The following is a 19,226-nucleotide window of genomic DNA, read 5'->3' on the forward strand; positions in this document are numbered from 1 at the left end:
CCAATCCCATTCTGTCTTGTCTGACCCCTCCCCCCCCCCCCCCTGTGCTCCCCTCCAGTAATGTCTCTCCTTCATATGATGTCATAGAGGGATCCGTTCCCGGTCTGTCTCCTCCCCCCTGTACATCCCCTCCAATAATGTCTCTCCTAGTTTCCTGTTTGGTGATGTAATGGTGGGAGGGGCCTGTATATAAACCACACCCCAGTAATGTGTAAATGTTTATTTATTATAAATCTTACAAAGACAGAAAGGAAGATAATTCCATGAATATAGAATTCATAATAACAGATTACATCGGCTTTTCTCTTCATTGATGGACTCTGCTCTCCAGGATTCTGTACTGCCCCCTACAGGAGTAGGACACTAGGCAGAAAAAGAATCTGGCTACGCCTATGGGCGGTCCCAGGAGGTATACGCCCCCTCTCTGCTATAGGTGCTCAGTTTTTTCTGCCTAGTCAGGAGTAAGGATCTCATTCCCTGCCGGATTTTCTTGTACTGGCAAATGATTTCCTTGTAACCACGTGCGGACCGCCCACCATTTCCGGACCGCCCACCATTTCCGGACCGCCCACCATTTCCGGACCGCCCACCGTGTATATATATATATACTGCGATAGGGAGGCCCACGTAGATGTATGTGATTTTGTGGAGGAGTCTATGGGGGCGCTGCCAGAGCACCCCTCCCACTGTGACTGGACACAGCAGGAGCCATTCAGGGGGTCCGGAAGCCGCGATGGCCGCCCGAGATCCGCCAATCATTGGGCAGAATGACAGCTAAGCAGAAACCCAGATCTCTGATTTCCTCCAGTGCATCCACTCCCCCCACAGATAGAAAGCACTCCCTAGGAGCACACTTAACCCCTTGATCACCCCCTGGTGTTACCCCTTCCCTGCCAGTGTCATTTATACAGTCACAGTCCATATGTTTAGCACTGATCACTGTATTCGTGTCATTGGTCCCCAAAAAGTGTCAGTGCTAGATTTGTCCCCCGAAATGTCGCAAAATCACCGATTGCCGCCATTACTAGTAAAAAAAAATAGTATCATAGACCCACTGAATGGGGACCGGCCATGACATAGACCCACTGAATGGGGACCGGCCATGACATAGACCCACTGAATGGGGACCGGCCGTGACATAGACCCACTGAATGGGGACCGGCCGTATCATAGACCCACTGAATGGGGACCGGCCGTGACATAGACCCACTGAATGGGGACCGGCCGTATCATAGACCCACTGAATGGGGACCGGCCATATCATAGACCCACTGAATGGGGACCGGCCGTGACATAGACCCACTGAATGGGGACCGGCCGTATCATAGACCCACTGAATGGGGACCGGCCATGACATAGACCCACTGAATGGGGACCGGCCGTGACATAGACCCACTGAATGGGGACCGGCCGTATCATAGACCCACTGAATGGGGACCGGCCGTATCATAGACCCACTGAATGGGGACCGGCCATGACATAGACCCACTGAATGGGGACCGGCCATGACATAGACCCACTGAATGGGGACCGGCCATGACATAGAGCCACTGAATGGGGACCGGCCATGACATAGACCCACTGAATGGGGACCGGACATGACATAGACCCACTGAATGGGGACCGGCCATGACATAGAGCCACTGAATGGGGACCGGCCATGACATAGAGCCACTGAATGGGCACCGGACGTGACATAGACCCACTGAATGGGGACCGGCCATGACATAGACCCACTGAATGGGGACCGGCCGTGACATAGACCCACTGAATGGGGACCGGCCATGACATAGACCCACTGAATGGGGACCGGCCATGACATAGAGCCACTGAATGGGGACCGGCCATGACATAGACCCACTGAATGGGGACCGGCCATGACATAGACCCACTGAATGGGGACCGGCCATGACATAGAGCCACTGAATGGGGACCGGCCATGACATAGAGCCACTGAATGGGCACCGGACGTGACATAGACCCACTGAATGGGGACCGGCCATGACATAGACCCACTGAATGGGGACCGGCCGTGACATAGACCCACTGAATGGGGACCGGCCATGACATAGACCCACTGAATGGGGACCGGCCGTGACATAGACCCACTGAATGGGGACCGGCCGTATCATAGACCCACTGAATGGGGACCGGCCGTATCATAGACCCACTGAATGGGGACCGGCCATGACATAGACCCACTGAATGGGGACCGGCCATGACATAGAGCCACTGAATGGGGACCGGCCATGACATAGAGCCACTGAATGGGGACCGGCCATGACATAGACCCACTGAATGGGGACCGGACATGACATAGACCCACTGAATGGGGACCGGCCATGACATAGACCCACTGAATGGGGACCGGCCATGACATAGAGCCACTGAATGGGGACCGGCCATGACATAGAGCCACTGAATGGGCACCGGACGTGACATAGACCCACTGAATGGGGACCGGCCATGACATAGACCCACTGAATGGGGACCGGCCATGACATAGAGCCACTGAATGGGGACCGGCCATGACATAGACCCACTGAATGGGGACCGGCCATGACATAGACCCACTGAATGGGGACCGGCCATGACATAGAGCCACTGAATGGGGACCGGCCATGACATAGAGCCACTGAATGGGCACCGGACGTGACATAGACCCACTGAATGGGGACCGGCCATGACATAGACCCACTGAATGGGGACCGGCCGTGACATAGACCCACTGAATGGGGACCGGCCATGACATAGACCCACTGAATGGGGACCGGCCGTGACATAGACCCACTGAATGGGGACCGGCCGTATCATAGACCCACTGAATGGGGACCGGCCGTATCATAGACCCACTGAATGGGGACCGGCCATGACATAGACCCACTGAATGGGGACCGGCCATGACATAGAGCCACTGAATGGGGACCGGCCATGACATAGAGCCACTGAATGGGGACCGGCCATGACATAGACCCACTGAATGGGGACCGGACATGACATAGACCCACTGAATGGGGACCGGCCATGACATAGACCCACTGAATGGGGACCGGCCATGACATAGAGCCACTGAATGGGGACCGGCCATGACATAGAGCCACTGAATGGGCACCGGACGTGACATAGACCCACTGAATGGGGACCGGCCATGACATAGACCCACTGAATGGGGACCGGCCGTGACATAGACCCACTGAATGGGGACCGGCCATGACATAGACCCACTGAATGGGGACCGGCCATGACATAGACCCACTGAATGGGGACCGGCCATGACATAGAGCCACTGAATGGGGACCGGCCATGACATAGACCCACTGAATGGGGACCGGCCGTGACATAGACCCACTGACCAGCCTACAAGTTAGACGCCTCTCGAGGTCTCATACAACCGGGTCTCAGCCCAAGTCGGAGGGTTCCTCCTGGCCGACAGCCCCCCCATTTCGATGCCAAGGAGGTTCTGTCTGGAGCGGGGCCCGCCTGGTTCCTGGTATGGTGAGTAGCTATTCCCCTCTCCCCCTGGAGGGTTTTGGGTGGATGCAGGGACCCTGGGACGGTCGCACCCGTGCGTTCCCCTCCTTCCCATCACACCCGACTGATAATGGTGGTCCCTGTAGGGGCCATGTTTGTCTTGTCCAGGGGACATTTTTTTGGTCCAGCATGCTAAAGAGCGGCGGCCATTACAGAGGAGCCTCTGGGAGCTCCTCCTCTTCCCCTGGTGCTGCCTCCTGGGTCTTTACCTTGTATACCACACGTGGAGCAAGTGCATCCTGATGGGGTCCCTCCTCTCTGCTGCACGCTGTGGGTGCTCTGTTTGCTTTGCGACCTGGTGGTGCTGCCAGCGCAGTGGGGGTCTCTTCAGATCCGGAATCTGACTCGGCCACCGCGGACCAGGTCCACCCTGCGGGGTCTGAGGCCACGCTCCCTGAAGTATCTGATAGTGAGGATGATTCCTCCACAACTGTGGCTGCGCACAAGAAGGCGCTGGTGGACGTACTGATTGTATCTGTGCATAAAACAATAAAAATGGAGGGTGCGGAGGCATGGGTCCCCTTTGGCACTCACAAGCCGTCTCGCCCCCTAAAGCGTTTCATTATCCCCCTACTTTGACAGATTTGTTGCAAGAGTGGGAGCGTCCAAAATGTCCCTTTTGTGGGTCCTAAGCACTTTTCGGTGAGGTACCCCTTTGAGGATTCCCTCCCTAAAAAGTGGACTGTTCCACCGGTGGTGGACCCCCCGTTTTCCAGGTTGAATAAGGAAACCATGATTCCGGTTGAGGAATCGCCGGCCTTTAAAGATCCGGCTGACAGGAATGTGGAGTGTGTGGCCTGCAATATGTTCACTGTTACTGGTTTGGCGCTTAGGCCGGTCTTCACCATTGTCCTGGTGTCGCAAACGCTGACCTTTTGTGCCGTGACCTAAAGGGTGAGCAGATTCCCCCTGCCTTTGCTGGAGTGGCCGACCAGTTGGTCCAGGAGCTGCAGTTTGTCTGCGATGCCTCTTTGGATGTGGCTCCCCTGATCTCTAGGCTGTCTGTTTTGGCAGTGGTACTTAGGCACGTATTGTGGCTTAAGTGTTGGGCTGCAGGGTAGACCTCTAAAAAAGCTTTGACTGAATTTCCTTTTCAGGGGCTACCCTGGGCTACCTGGATGATATCATTAAGAAGTCTCGCAGGGGGGAAGAGTACCCTTCTTCCAAAGGCTGGAAAGGGTAAGGAACCTCGTTGCAGATGTGGCCCGTTTTTTCTCGGCTCACAATAAATTTTTTCGTCCCTCAGGTTTCACTGACAATGGTTTAAAGCCTTTCAAGTCCTCTTCGGGAGGTTCCAAACGGCCCTGATCTGGCAAGCCGAGAGCGGAATTCTCTAGACCCGCGGACAAGGCTCCTTCAGCATGAAGGTAAGCCCTCACCTGTGCCTGGGGTGGGGGGACATCTTTACTTCTTTCCGGGCCCGTGGACCCCCTTTGGTAAATGACAAATGGGTCCACGAAGTGATTTGGTCCGGCTACAACATCGAGTTTCGTTCTTACCCTCCGGAAAGGTTCTTTCCTTCCAATGTGCGTCTCTTCCCGGAGTGATTGGAGCTCTCTTCTGGCGGTGCAAGACCTGCTACTTCAGGGGGTGATTATACCAGGTGCGGACTCTGAACGGTCTTGGGGTTTTTATTCAAACCTGTTTACGGTTCCAAATAAAGAGGGCAAGGTACATCTGATTCTGGACCTCAAGGCCCTGAACTGCTTTGTGCGGGTACAGAAGTTAAAAATGGAGTCCATTCGCACAGTAGTGGCATCTCTAAATCAGGGGAATTTTCTTTCCTCTATCAACATCAAGGATGCTTACTTGCACATTTCAATATGTGTCCGGCATCAGCGCTTCCTCTGCTTTGCTGTAGGAGAGCAGTATTATCAGTTATTGGTCTTGCCTCCGCTCCTTGGGTCTTCACAAAAGTGTTGGATTCTGGATTCAGCTCTAGCCAGAGTGTTCCTTCCTCTAGCCAGAGTGTTCCTTCCTCTGGACAAACTCCAGAAGTTGCATGCTAGGATTCATCATCTCCTGCTGTCCAGCAGATGGTCGTCCCTCTGGTGCTGGGCCTGATGGTATCTACTACCTTTTTCTCTTCAAAGGGAGATCCTGCTCAAATGGGAAAAGTGTCCAAAGTCTCTGGACAATCCGATCCAGCTGAGCTGAGAAACCAAGGGGTCTCTGGTCTGGTGGCTTAGCTCTCCGGCCCTACGGCAGGGCAAATCCTTTCTTCCCTTGTATTGGACAGTGGTCACCACGAATGCCAGTCCAGGTGGGGAGGCGTTCTGGGTCTGAGCTCTGCTCAGGGTGTTTGGACACTGGAAGAGTACAGACTGCTGATAAATTGTCTTGGAACTTCGGGAGATCGTCACTGGATGGATTGACTCCGGGGGCTTTCGGTGCGGATTCAGTCGGACAGTGCCACGGCAGTAGCTTATGTCAATCACCAGGGCAGAACAAAAGTGTATTGGCAGCCCTGGAAGTAGCCGACATTCTCTTGTGGGCGGAACGGTTCGTTTCGTCCCTCTCCGTTGTACACATTCCAGGAGTGGAAAACTGCCAGACGGACTATTTCTGTCGGCAGACATTGGACCGAGGGCAGTGGTCCCCTTATCCGGATGTGTTTCATCAGATATGTCTCCGGTGGGGCATCCCCGAGGTGGATCTTTTGGCGTCCCGGCTCAACAGAAAGGTGCCATGGCCTTCAACGAGGTGTTGAGCAGATATTGGCCTTGAGTACCATCAAGGGCCAGGTGTCAGCCTTGGTGGTCTTCTTTCAGCGAAACCCCCCCCCCCCCCCCCCAGCCACGCACTCTCTGGTGCGTACCTTTTGTTCAAGTCATTAGGTCCGACATCTGACTCCACCGGTGAGGTCTCCTTTACCACCAAGGAATCTTAATATTATTAGGTGGCATTCGCCTCTGCTTGCAGGATGTCGGAACTGACGGCGTTATCTTGTCGTACCCCCTACTTGGTGGTCCACAAAGATAAGGTGGTTCTTCGCCCATGTCCACGTTTCTTACTAAAGTAGTCTCTGATTTCAGTTTGAATGAAGCCATCATGTTGCCTTCCTTGTGTCCCAGGCCTAAACATCCTGAGGAATTTGTGTTGCATGCCTTGGATGTGGTTCGGCCGATTCGGGTGTATTTGGCAGCCACTGAGTTTTTTTCGGAGGTCAGACTCACTGTTTGTTATCATGGACGGGCCAAGAAAAGGGCTGTCCACTTCTTCTACGACCATTTCCAGATGGATCAGACAGACGGTGACTCAGGCCTATTTGATAAGGGTCAGGTTCCTCCTCCCCCTGTTGAGGCACACTCTACTCGGGAGCTCAGTGCTTCCTGGGTCTTCCGTCATCAGACGTCAGTGACAGGTTTGCGAGGCGGCCACCTAGTCCGTCGGTGCACACTTCCACAAAGTTCTATAAAGTGGATGTGTTGGCATCTGTGGATGCTCCCTTTGGCTGCAAGTCTGAAAAGCCCCGTATGACCGCTCCGCGTAACTCAGGCGGGAAAGGGTGCCCCGCCCACCCGCTTATGGACTTCTAAAACTAAGTAATATGTATTCCTCACATAAGTACAGACCGAGGATTGCGTCCAAAGGTGTTACAATACGGAGGGATGGTGTCACTTTACAGAGGGGTGGTATACGGAGGGAAGGGGTCAGTATACGGAGGGAAGGGGTCAGTATACGGAGGGAAGGTGTCAGTATGCGGAGGGATGGTGTCAGTATACGGAGGGACGGTGTCAGTGTCAGTATACGGAGGGAAGGTGTCAGTATACGGAGGGGCGGTGTCAGTATACGGAGGGACGGTGTCAGTATACGGAGGGATGGTGTCAGTATACGGAGGGACGGTGTCGGTATACGGAGGGATGGTGTCGGTATACGGAGGGATTGTGTCAGTGTCGGTATACGGAGGGACGGTGTCAGTATACGGAGGGACGGTGTCAGTATACGGAGGGACGGTGTCAGTATACGTAGGGACAGTGTCAGTATACGGAGGGAAGATGTCAGTATACGGAGGGACGGTGTCAGTATGCGGAGGGATGGTGTCGGTATACGGAGGGACGGTGTCGGTATACGGAGGGACTGTGTCGGTATACAGAGGGACTGTGTCGGTATACGGAGGGACTGTGTCCGTATACGGAGGGATGGTGTCGGTATACGGAGGGATTGTGTCAGTGTCGGTATACGGAGGGACGGTGTCAGTATACGGAGGGAAGGTGTCAGTATACGGAGGGAAGGTGTCAGTATACGGAGGGAAGGTGTCAGTATATGGAGGGAAGGGGTCAGTATACGGAGGGAAGGTGTCAGTATACGGAGGGACGGTGTCAGAGTCAGTATACGGAGGGAAGGGGTCAGTATACGGAGGGACGGTGTCAGTATACGGAGGGAAGGTGTCAGTATACGGAGGGAAGGTGTCAGTATACGGAGGGAAGGTGTCAGTATATGGAGGGAAGGGGTCAGTATACGGAGGGAAGGTGTCAGTATACGGAGGGACGGTGTCAGAGTCAGTATACGGAGGGAAGGGGTCAGTATACGGAGGGACGGTGTCAGTATACGGAGGGACGGTGTCAGTGTCAGTATATGGAGGGAAGGTGTCGGTATACGGAGGGATGGTGTCGGTATACGGAGGGATGGTGTCGGTATACGGAGGGATGGTGTCGGTATACGGAGGGATGATGTCGGTATACGGAGGGACGGTGTCAGTATACGGAGGGACGGTGTCAGTGTCAGTATACGGAAGGACAGTGTCAGTATATGGAGGGATGGTGTCAGTATACAGAGGGATGGTGTCAGTATACGGAGGGAAGGTGTCAGTATACGGAGGGAAGGTATCAGTATACGGAGGGAAGGTGTCAGTATACGGAGGGAAGTTGTCAGTATACGGAGGGAAGGTGTCAGTATACGGAGGGATGGTGTCAGTATACGGAGGGAAGGTGTCAGTATACGGAGGGAAGGTATCAGTATACGGAGGGATGGTGTCAGTATACGGAGGGAAGGTGTCAGTATATGGAGGGAAGGTGTCAGTATACAGAGGGAAGGTATCAGTATACGGAGGGAAGGTGTCAGTATACGGAGGAATTGTGTCAGTATACGGAGGGAAAGTGTCTGTATACGGAGGGATGGTGTCAGTATACGGAGGGAAGGTGTCAGTATACGGAGGGAAGGTGTCAGTATACAGAGGGATGGTGTCAGTATACGGAGGGATGGTGTCAGTATACGGATGGATGGTGTCAGTATACGGAGGGAAGGTGTCAGTATACGGAGGGAAGGTGTCAGTATACGGAGGGAAGGTGTCAGTATACGGAGGGATGGTGTCAGTATACGGAGGGATGGTGTCAGTATACGGAGGGATGGTGTCAGTATACGGAGGGATGGTGTCAGTATACGGAGGAAGGGTGTCAGTATACGGAGGGAAGGTGTCAGTATACGGAGGGATGGTGCCAGTATATGGAGGGATGGTGTCAGTATACGGAGGGAAGGTGTCAGTATACGGAGGGGTGGTGTCAGTATATGGAGGGATGGTATACGGAGGGATGGTATACGGAGGGAAGGTTTCAGTATTCGGAGGGATAGTGTCAGTATATGGAGGGATGGTATACAGAGGGAAGGTGTCAGTATACGGAGGGAAGGTGTCAGTATACGGAGGGACGGTGTCAGAGTCAGTATACGGAGGGAAGGGGTCAGTATACGGAGGGACGGTGTCAGTATACGGAGGGACGGTGTCAGTGTCAGTATATGGAGGGAAGGTGTCAGTATACGGAGGGAAGGTGTCAGTATATGGAGGGAAGGGGTCAGTATACGGAGGGAAGGTGTCAGTATACGGAGGGACGGTGTCAGAGTCAGTATATGGAGGGAAGGGGTCAGTATACGGAGGGACGGTGTCAGTATACGGAGGGAAGGTGTCAGTATACGGAGGGAAGGTGTCAGTATACGGAGGGAAGGTGTCAGTATATGGAGGGAAGGGGTCAGTATACGGAGGGAAGGTGTCAGTATACGGAGGGACGGTGTCAGAGTCAGTATACGGAGGGAAGGGGTCAGTATACGGAGGGACGGTGTCAGTATACGGAGGGACGGTGTCAGTGTCAGTATATGGAGGGAAGGTGTCGGTATACGGAGGGATGATGTCGGTATACGGAGGGATGATGTCGGTATACGGAGGGACGGTGTCAGTGTCAGTATACGGAAGGACAGTGTCAGTATATGGAGGGATGGTGTCAGTATACAGAGGGAAGGTGTCAGTATACAGAGGGATGGTGTCAGTATACGGAGGGAAGGTGTCAGTATACGGAGGGAAGGTATCAGTATACGGAGGGAAGGTGTCAGTATACGGAGGGAAGTTGTCAGTATACGGAGGGAAGGTGTCAGTATACGGAGGGATGGTGTCAGTATACGGAGGGAAGGTGTCAGTATACGGAGGGAAGGTATCAGTATACGGAGGGATGGTGTCAGTATACGGAGGGAAGGTGTCAGTATATGGAGGGAAGGTGTCAGTATATGGAGGGAAGGTGTCAGTATACAGAGGGAAGGTATCAGTATACGGAGGGAAGGTGTCAGTATACGGAGGAATTGTGTCAGTATACGGAGGGAAGGTGTCTGTATACGGAGGGATGGTGTCAGTATACGGATGGAAGGTGTCAGTATACGGAGGGAAGGTGTCAGTATACGGAGGGAAGGTGTCAGTATACAGAGGGATGGTGTCAGTATACGGAGGGATGGTGTCAGTATACGGAGGGATGGTGTCAGTATACGGAGGGAAGGTGTCAGTATACGGAGGGAAGGTGTCAGTATACGGAGGGATGGTGTCAGTATACGGAGGGATGGTGTCAGTATACGGAGGGATGGTGTCAGTATACGGAGGGATGGTGTCAGTATACGGAGGGATGGTGTCAGTATACGGAGGGAAGGTGTCAGTATACGGAGGAAGGGTGTCAGTATACGGAGGGAAGGTGTCAGTATACGGAGGGATGGTGCCAGTATATGGAGGGATGGTGTCAGTATACGGAGGGAAGGTGTCAGTATACGGAGGGGTGGTGTCAGTATATGGAGGGATGGTATACGGAGGGATGGTATACGGAGGGAAGGTTTCAGTATTCGGAGGGATAGTGTCAGTATATGGAGGGATGGTATACAGAGGGAAGGTGTCAGTATACGGAGGGAAGGTGTCAGTATACGGAGGGGTGGTGTCAGTATACGGAGGGATGGTATACGGAGGGAAGGTTTCAGTATTCGGAGGGATAGTGTCAGTATACGGAGGGACGGTGTCAGTGTCGGTATACGGAGGGAAGGTGTCAGTATACGGAGGGAAGGTGTCAGTATATGGAGGGACGGTGTCAGTATACAGAGGGACGGTGTCAGTTTCGGGTTAAAGGAGGGACGGTATCGGTATACGGAGGGATGGTATCGGTATACGGAGGGATGGTGTCGGTATATGGAGGGATGGTGCCAGTATATGGAGGGACGGTGTCAGTATACGGAGGGAAGGTGTCAGTATATGGAGGGATGGTATTGGTATATGGAGGGAAGGTGTCAGTATATGGAGGGATGGTGCCAGTATATGGAGGGACGGTGTCAGTATACGGAGGGAAGGTGTCAGTATACGGAGGGATGGTATCGGTATACGGAGGGAAGGTGTCAGTATATGGAGGGATGGTATCGGTATACGGAGGGATGGTGTAGGTATATGGAGGGATGGTGTAGGTATATGGAGGGATGGTGTAGGTATATGGAGGGATGGTGCCAGTATATGGAGGGACGGTGTCAGTATACGGAGGGATGGTGTCAGTATACGGAGGGATGGTGTCAGTATACGGAGGGAAGGTGTCAGTATACGGAGGGACGGTGTCAGTATATGGAGGGACTGTGTCAGTATATGGAGGGACGGTGTCAGTGTCGGTATACGGAGGGAAGGTGTCAGTATACGGAGGGAAGGTGTCAGTATACGGAGGGACGGTGTCAGTGTCTGTATACGGAGGGAAGGTGTCAGTATACGGAGGGAAGGTGTCAGTATACGGAGGGACGGTGTCAGTATACGGAGGGACTGTGTCAGTATATGGAGGGACGGTGTCAGTGTCTGTATACGGAGGGATGGTGTCAGTATACGGAGGGATGGTGTCAGTATACGGAGGGATGGTGTCAGTATACGGAGGGAAGGTGTCAGTATACGGAGGGAAGGTGTCAGTATACGGAGGGACGGTGTCAGTGTCTGTATACGGAGGGAAGGTGTCAGTATACGGTGGGAAGGTGTCAGTATATGGAGGGACGGTGTCAGTATACGGAGGGACGGTGTCAGTATACGGAGGGACGGTGTCAGTATACGGAGGGATGGTGTCAGTATACGGAGGGACGGTGTCAATATACGGAGGGATGGTGTCGGTATACGGAGGGATTGTGACAGTGTCGGTATACGGAGGGAAGGTGTCAGTATACGGAGGGACAGTGTCAGTATACGGAGGGACGGTGTCAGTGTCGGTATACGGAGGGAAGGTGTCGGTATACGGAGGAACAGTGTCAGTATACGGAGGGAAAGTGTCAGTATATGGAGGGACAATGTCAGTGTCAGTATACGGAGGGAAGGTGTCAGTATACGGAGGGACAATGTCAGTGTCAGTATACGGAGGGAAGGTGTCAGTATACGGAGGGATGGGGTCAGTATACGGAGGGATGGGGTCAGTATACGGAGGAATGGTGTCAGTATACGGAGGGACGGTGTCAGTATACGGAGGGACAGTGTCGGTATACGGAGGGAAGGTGTCAGTATACGGAGGGACAATGTCAGTATACGGAGGGACGGTGTCAGTATACGGAGGGACAGTGTCAGTATACGGAGGGACAGTGTCAGTATACGGAGGGACAGTGTCAGTATACGGAGGGAAGGTGTCAGTATACGGAGGGAAGGTGTCAGTATACGGAGGGAAGGTGTCAGTATACGGAGGGACGGTGTCAGTATACGGAGGGACAGTGTCAGTATACGGAGGGAAGGTGTCAGTATACGGAGGGAAGGTGTCAGTATACGGAGGGAAGGTATCAGTATACGGAGGGACGGTATCAGTATACGGAGGGACGGTGTCAGTATACGGAGGGACGGTGTCAGTATATGGAGGGACGGTGTCAGTATATGGAGGGACGGTGTCAGTATACGGAGGGACGGTGTCAGTGTCGGTATACGGAGGGAAGGTGTCAATATATGGAGGGACGGTGTCAGTGTCGGTATACGGAGGGAAGGTGTCAGTATACGGAGGGAAGGTGTCAGTATATGGAGGGACGGTGTCAGTGTCTGTATACGGAGGGAAGGTGTCAGTATACGGAGGGAAGGTGTCAGTATACGGAGGGACGGTGTCAGTATACGGAGGGACTGTGTCAGTATATGGAGGGACGGTGTCAGTGTCGGTATACGGAGGGAAGGTGTCAGTATACGGAGGGAAGGTGTCAGTATACGGAGGGACGGTGTCAGTGTCTGTATACGGAGGGAAGGTGTCAGTATACGGTGGGAAGGTGTCAGTATATGGAGGGACGGTGTCAGTATACGGAGGAACGGTGTCAGTTTCGGTATAAGGAGGGACGGTGTCAGTATACGGAGGGGCGGTGTCAGTATACGGAGGGATGGTGTCAGTATACGGAGGGACGGTGTCAATATACGGAGGGATGGTGTCGGTATACGGAGGGATTGTGACAGTGTCGGTATACGGAGGGAAGGTGTCAGTATACGGAGGGACAGTGTCAGTATACGGAGGGACGGTGTCAGTGTCGGTATACGGAGGGAAGGTGTCGGTATACGGAGGGACAGTGTCAGTATACGGAGGGAAAGTGTCAGTATATGGAGGGACAATGTCAGTGTCAGTATACGGAGGGAAGGTGTCAGTATACGGAGGGACAATGTCAGTGTCAGTATACGGAGGGAAGGTGTCAGTATACGGAGGGATGGGGTCAGTATACGGAGGGATGGGGTCAGTATACGGAGGAATGGTGTCAGTATACGGAGGGACGGTGTCAGTATACGGAGGGACAGTGTCGGTATACGGAGGGAAGGTGTCAGTATATGGAGGGACAGTGTCAGTATACGGAGGGACGGTGTCAGTATACGGAGGGACAGTGTCAGTATACGGAGGGACAGTGTCAGTATACGGAGGGACAGTGTCAGTATACGGAGGGAAGGTGTCAGTATACGGAGGGAAGGTGTCAGTATACGAAGGGAAGGTGTCAGTATACGGAGGGACAGTGTCAGTATACGGAGGGACAGTGTGAGTGTACGGAGGGACAGTGTCAGTATACGGAGGGAAGGTGTCAGTATACGGAGGGAAGGTGTCAGTATACGGAGGGAAGGTATCAGTATACGGAGGGACGGTGTCAGTATACGGAGGGACGGTGTCAGTATACGGAGGGACGGTGTCAGTATACGGAGGGACGGTGTCAGTGTCGGTATACGGAGGGAAGGTGTCAGTATATGGAGGGAAGGTGTCAGTATATGGAGGGAAGGTGTCAGTATACGGAGGGACGGTGTCAGTATACGGAGGGACGGTGTCAGTATACGGAGGGACGGTGTCAGTATACGGAGGGACGGTGTCGGTGTCGGTATACGGAGGGAAGGTGTCAATATATGGAGGGACGGTGTCAGTGTCGGTATACGGAGGGAAGGTGTCAATATATGGAGGGACGGTGTCAGTGTCGGTATACGGAGGGAAGGTGTCAGTATACGGAGGGAAGGTGTCAGTGTCGGTATACGGAGGGAAGGTGTCAGTATACAGAGGGACGGTGTCAGTGTCGGTATACGGAGGGAAGGTGTCAGTATACGGAGGGAAGGTGTCAGTATACGGAGGGACGGTGTCAGTATACGGAGGGACGGTGTCAGTATACGGAGGGACGGTGTCAGTATACGGAGGGACGGTGTCAGTATACGGAGGGAAGGTGTCAGTATACGGAGGGAAGGTGTCAGTATACGGAGGGAAGGTGTCAGTATACGGAGGGAAGGTGTCAATATATGGAGGGACGGTGTCAGTGTCGGTATACGGAGGGAAGGTGTCAGTATATGGAGGGAAGGTGTCAGTATACGGAGGGTCGGTGTCAGTATACGGAGGGAAGGTGTCAGTATACGGAGGGACGGTGTCAGTATACGGAGGGTAGGTGTTAGTATACGGAGGGACGGTGTCAGTATACGGAGGGACGGTGTCAGTATACGGAGGGATAGTGTCAGTATACGGAGGGATAGTGTCATTATACGGAGGGAAGGTGTCAGTATACGGAGGGAAGGTGTCAGTATACGGAGGGAAGGTGTCAGTATACGGAGGGACGGTGTCAGTATACGGAGGGACGGTGTCAGTATACTGAGGGACGGTGTCAGTATACGGATGGATGGTGTCAGTATACGGAGGGATAGTGTCAGTATACGGAGGGATAGTGTCAGTATACGGAGGGAAGGTGTCAGTATACGGAGGGAAGGTGTCAGTATACGGAGGGAAGGTGTCAGTATACGGAGGGTCGGTGTCAGTATACGGAGGGAAGGTGTCAGTATACGGAGGGACGGTGTCAGTATACGGAGGGACGGTGTCAGTATACGGAGGGATAGTGTCAGTATACGGAGGGATAGTGTCAGTATACGGAGGGAAGGTGTCAGTATACGGAGGGAAGGTGTCAGTATACGGAGGGAAGGTGTCAGTATACGGAGGGAAGGTGTCAGTATACGGAGGGACGGTGTCAGTATACGGAGGGACGGTGTCAGTATACTGAGGGACGGTGTCAGTATACGGATGGATGGTGTCAGTATACGGAGGGATAGTGTCAGTATACGGAGGGATAGTGTCAGTATACGGAGGGAAGGTGTCAGTATACGGAGGGAAGGTGTCAGTATACGGAGGGAAGGTGTCAGTATACGGAGGGAAGGTGTCAGTATATACAGAGGGGGAGGGGTTATTGGTGGGTGTAGTAGACAGAGCGATGGATCCTGGGATTGGTGTCTCTCTCCTCCTCTCTCCCCTCCCCCCTCCTCCTCTCCCCCCTCCCCCTCCTCCTCTCTCTATAGCAGCGGGTTGGGTTCCAGCAGCAGAGCTGTCTTCAGTGTAAACACAACAGAGAGGCCTCCGCCAGGATGACGGGCCCCGGTATGTGAGTGTGGGGGGGTCCCAGGGACCCCGATGGGGGGAGGCGGGCAGGATAGGGATCTGCGTATAACACCCGGGGACACGGCTCTGCAGAATGACATCATCTGTCCTGTCTATAGTGACATCACTCTGTATACAGTGCCATGAAAAAGTATTTACACCCCCTGAGATTTCCCACATTTTCTCATGTTACAACCAAAACCGTAAATGTATTTTATTGGGATTTATGTGATAGACCGACACAAAGTGGCCATAATTGTGAAGTGGAAGGAAAATGATACAAATAAATCTGTGAAAAGTGTGGCTGCATTTGTATTCACCCCCCGGAGTCAATACTTTGTAGAACCGCCTTTCCCTACAATTACAGCTGGGAGTCTTTTTGGGGATTTCTCTACCAGCTTTGCACATCTAGAGAGGACATTTCTGCCCATTCTTCTCTGCAGAATATCTCATCTCTGTCAGATTGGATGGAGAGCGTCTGTGATCAGCAATTTTCAAGTCTTGCCACAGATTCTCAATGTGATTTAGGTCTGGACTGTGACTGGGCCATTCTAACACATGAAACCATTCCATTGTAGCTCTGGCTGGATGTTTAGGGTCGTTGTCCTGCTGGAAGGTGAACCTCCGCCCCAGTCTCAGGTCTTTTCTTCTAAGGTTGTCCTGTATTTGTCTCCATCCATCTTCCCATCAACTCTGACCAGCTTCCCTGTCCCTGCTGAAGAAAAGCATCCCCACACCATGATGCTGCCACCACCATGTTTCACAGTGGGGATGGTGTGATCAGGGTGATGTGCAGTGTTAGTTTTCCCCCACAAAAAGCATTTTGCTTTTAGGCCAAAAAGTTGAATTTTTGTCTCCTCTGAGCAGAGCTCCTCCCCCCACATGTTTGCTCCTCCCCCACATGGCTTCTCCCAAACTGCAAACAGGACTTCTTATGGCTTTCTTCCACCAATGGCTTTCTTCTTCTCACTCTTCCATAAAGGGCAGATTTGTGGAGCGCATGACTAATAGTTGTCCTGTGGACAGATTCTCCCACCTGAGCTGTGGATCTCTGCAGCTCCTCCAGAGTTCCCATGGGCCTCCTTGGCTGCTTCTCTGATGAATGCTCTCCTTTCCCGGCCGGTCAGTTTAGGTGGACGGCCATGTCTTGGTTGGGGCCTGGCCGGTCAGTTTAGGTGGACGGCCATGTCTTGGTAGGGTTCCCACGGCCGGTCAGTTTAGGTGGACGGCCATGTCTTGGTAGGGTTGCAGTTGTGCCATACTCTTTCCATTTTCCCATGATGGATTGAACAGCGCTCCGTGAGATGGTCAAAGCTTGGGAGATTTTTTTATAACCTAACCCTGCTTTACACTTCTCCACAACTTTATCCCTGACCTGTCTGGTGTGTTCCTTGGCCTTCATGATGCTGTTTGTTCACTAAGGTTCTCTAACAAACCTCTGAGGGCTATACAGAACAGCTGTATTTATACTGAGATTAAATGGCACACAGGTGGATTCTATTTACTAATTAGGTGACTTCTAAAGGCAATTGGTTCCTCTAGATTTTAGTTGGGGGTATCAGAGTAAAGGGGGGTGAATACAAATGCAGCCACACTTTTCACAGATTTATTTGTATCATTTATCATTTTCCTTCCACTTCACAATTATGGCCACTTTGTGTCGGTCTATCACATAAAATCCCAATAAAATACATTTACCTTTTTGGTTGTAATATGAGAAAATGTGGGAAATGTGGGAAAATCTCTCCGCAGTCAGAACCCTGGCGTTTGGTCTCCGGGGCGGGAACCCTGGCGTTTGGTCTCCGGGGCGGGAACCCTGGCTTTTGGTCTCCGGGGCGGGAACCCTGGCGTTTGGTCTCCGGGGTCGGATTCCAGGGGGCCAGCCCCCGAAGCGGGAACCCTGGCGTTCAGTCTCTGTGGCGGGAAACCTGGTGTCCAGTCTCCACAGTCGGAAACCCTGGCGTCCAGTCTCCGCCGTCGGAACCCTGGCGTCCAGTCTCCGCAGTGGGAACCCTGGCGTCCAGTCTCCGCAGTGGGAACCCTGGCGTCCAGTCTCCGCAGTGGGAACCCTGGCGTCCAGTCTCCGCAGTGCGAACCCTGGCGTCCAGTCTCCGCAGTGGGAACCCTGGCTTCCAGTCTCCGCAGTGGGAACCCTGGCTTCCAGTCTCCGCAGTGGGAACCCTGGCGTCCAGTCTCCGCAGTGGGAACCCTGGCGTCCAGTCTCCGCAGTGGGAACCCTGGCGTCCAGTCTCCGCAGTGGGAACCCTGGCGTCCAGTCTCCGCAGTGGGAACCCTGGCGTCCAGTCTCCGCAGTGGGAACCCTGGCGTCCAGTCTCCGCAGTGGGAACCCTGGCGTCCAGTCTCCGCAGTGGGAACCCTGGCGTCCAGTTTCCGCAGTGGGAACCCTGGCGTCCAGTTTCCGCAGTGGGAACCCTGGCGTCCTGTCTCCGCAGTGGGAACCCTGGCGTCCTGTCTCCCGGGTCGAATCCCTGGCGTCCTGTCTCCCGGGTCGAATCCCTGGCGTCCTGTCTCCCGGGTCGAATCCCTGGCGTCCTGTCTTCCGGGTCGAATCCCTGGCGTCCTGTCTCCCAGGTCGAATCCCTGGTCGAATCCCTGGCGTCCTGTCTCCCGGGTCGAATCCCTGGCGTCCTGTCTCCCGGGTCGAATCCCTGGCGTCCTGTCTCCCGGGTCGAATCCCTGGCGTCCTGTCTCCCGGGTCGAATCCCTGGCGTCCTGTCTCCCGGGTCGAATCCCTGGCGTCCTGTCTTCTGGGTCGAATCCCTGGCGTCCTGTCTCCCAGGTCGAATCCCTGGTCGAATCCCTGGCGTCCTGTCTCCCGGGTCGAATCCCTGGCGTCCTGTCTCCCGGGTCGAATCCCTGGCGTCCTGTCTCCCGGGTCGAATCCCTGGCGTCCTGTCTCCCGGGTCGAATCCCTGGCGTCCTGTCTCCCGGGTCGAATCCCTGGCGTCCTGTCTCCCGGGTCGAATCCCTGGCGTCCTGTCTCCCGGGTCGGAACTCTGGCGTCCAGTCTCCGGAGTGGGAACCCTGCCCTGCCAATAAGAATTCTTCCATCCCCGCTGTGCCCAATAAGAGGGGTCTTTCTAACCCTGCTGTGCCCAATTATAAGGGTTCCCACCATCCCCGCTGTGTCCATTAAGAAGGGTTCCCACCATCCCTGCTGTACCCAATAAGAGGGGTTCCTACCATCCTTGCTGTGCCCAAAGAGAGGGGTCCTTCCATCCCCGCTGTGTCCACTAAGAAGGGTGCCCACCATCCCCGCTGTCCAATAAGAGGGGTTCCCACCATCCCTGCTGTGCCCAATAAGAAAAGGGGTTCCCCCATTCCCACTATGCCCAATAAGAGGGGTTCCCACCATCCCCGCTGTGCCAAATAAGGGGGCTTCCCACCATCCCCGCTGTGCCCAATAAGGGGGGGTTCCCACCATCCCCGCTGTGCCCAATAAGGGGGGTTCCCCCCATCCCCGCTGTGCCCAATAAGGGGGGTTCCCACCATCCCTGCTGTGCCCAATAAGAAGGGTTCCCACCATCTCTGCTATACCCAATAAGAAGGGTTCCCACCATCCTTGCTGTGCCCAAAGAGAGGGGT

The 19,226-nt window shown here is 53.9% G+C and overlaps 1 protein-coding gene across 2 annotated transcripts in view; it reads left to right on the forward strand.

Moving 5' to 3' along the window:
* The window catches only part of ASH1L (ASH1 like histone lysine methyltransferase), a 111,151-nt gene that overhangs the window by 14,841 nt on the left and 77,084 nt on the right, over nt 1-19,226 (forward strand). The window contains exon 1 of one of the 2 annotated variants that reach the window (XM_082275398.1): nt 15,508-15,620. The exons of the other annotated variant lie outside the window; for it this stretch is intronic. The gene's annotated coding sequence lies outside the window, so the exon portion shown is untranslated. Of the gene's footprint in view, nt 1-15,507; nt 15,621-19,226 lie in introns of those variants that run through there. 2 annotated transcript variants of the gene reach the window in all.

The sequence above is a fragment of the Pelophylax lessonae genome, assembly GCF_965119305.1.
Source record: "Pelophylax lessonae genome assembly, chromosome: 13".
NCBI lineage: Eukaryota > Metazoa > Chordata > Amphibia > Anura > Ranidae > Pelophylax > Pelophylax lessonae.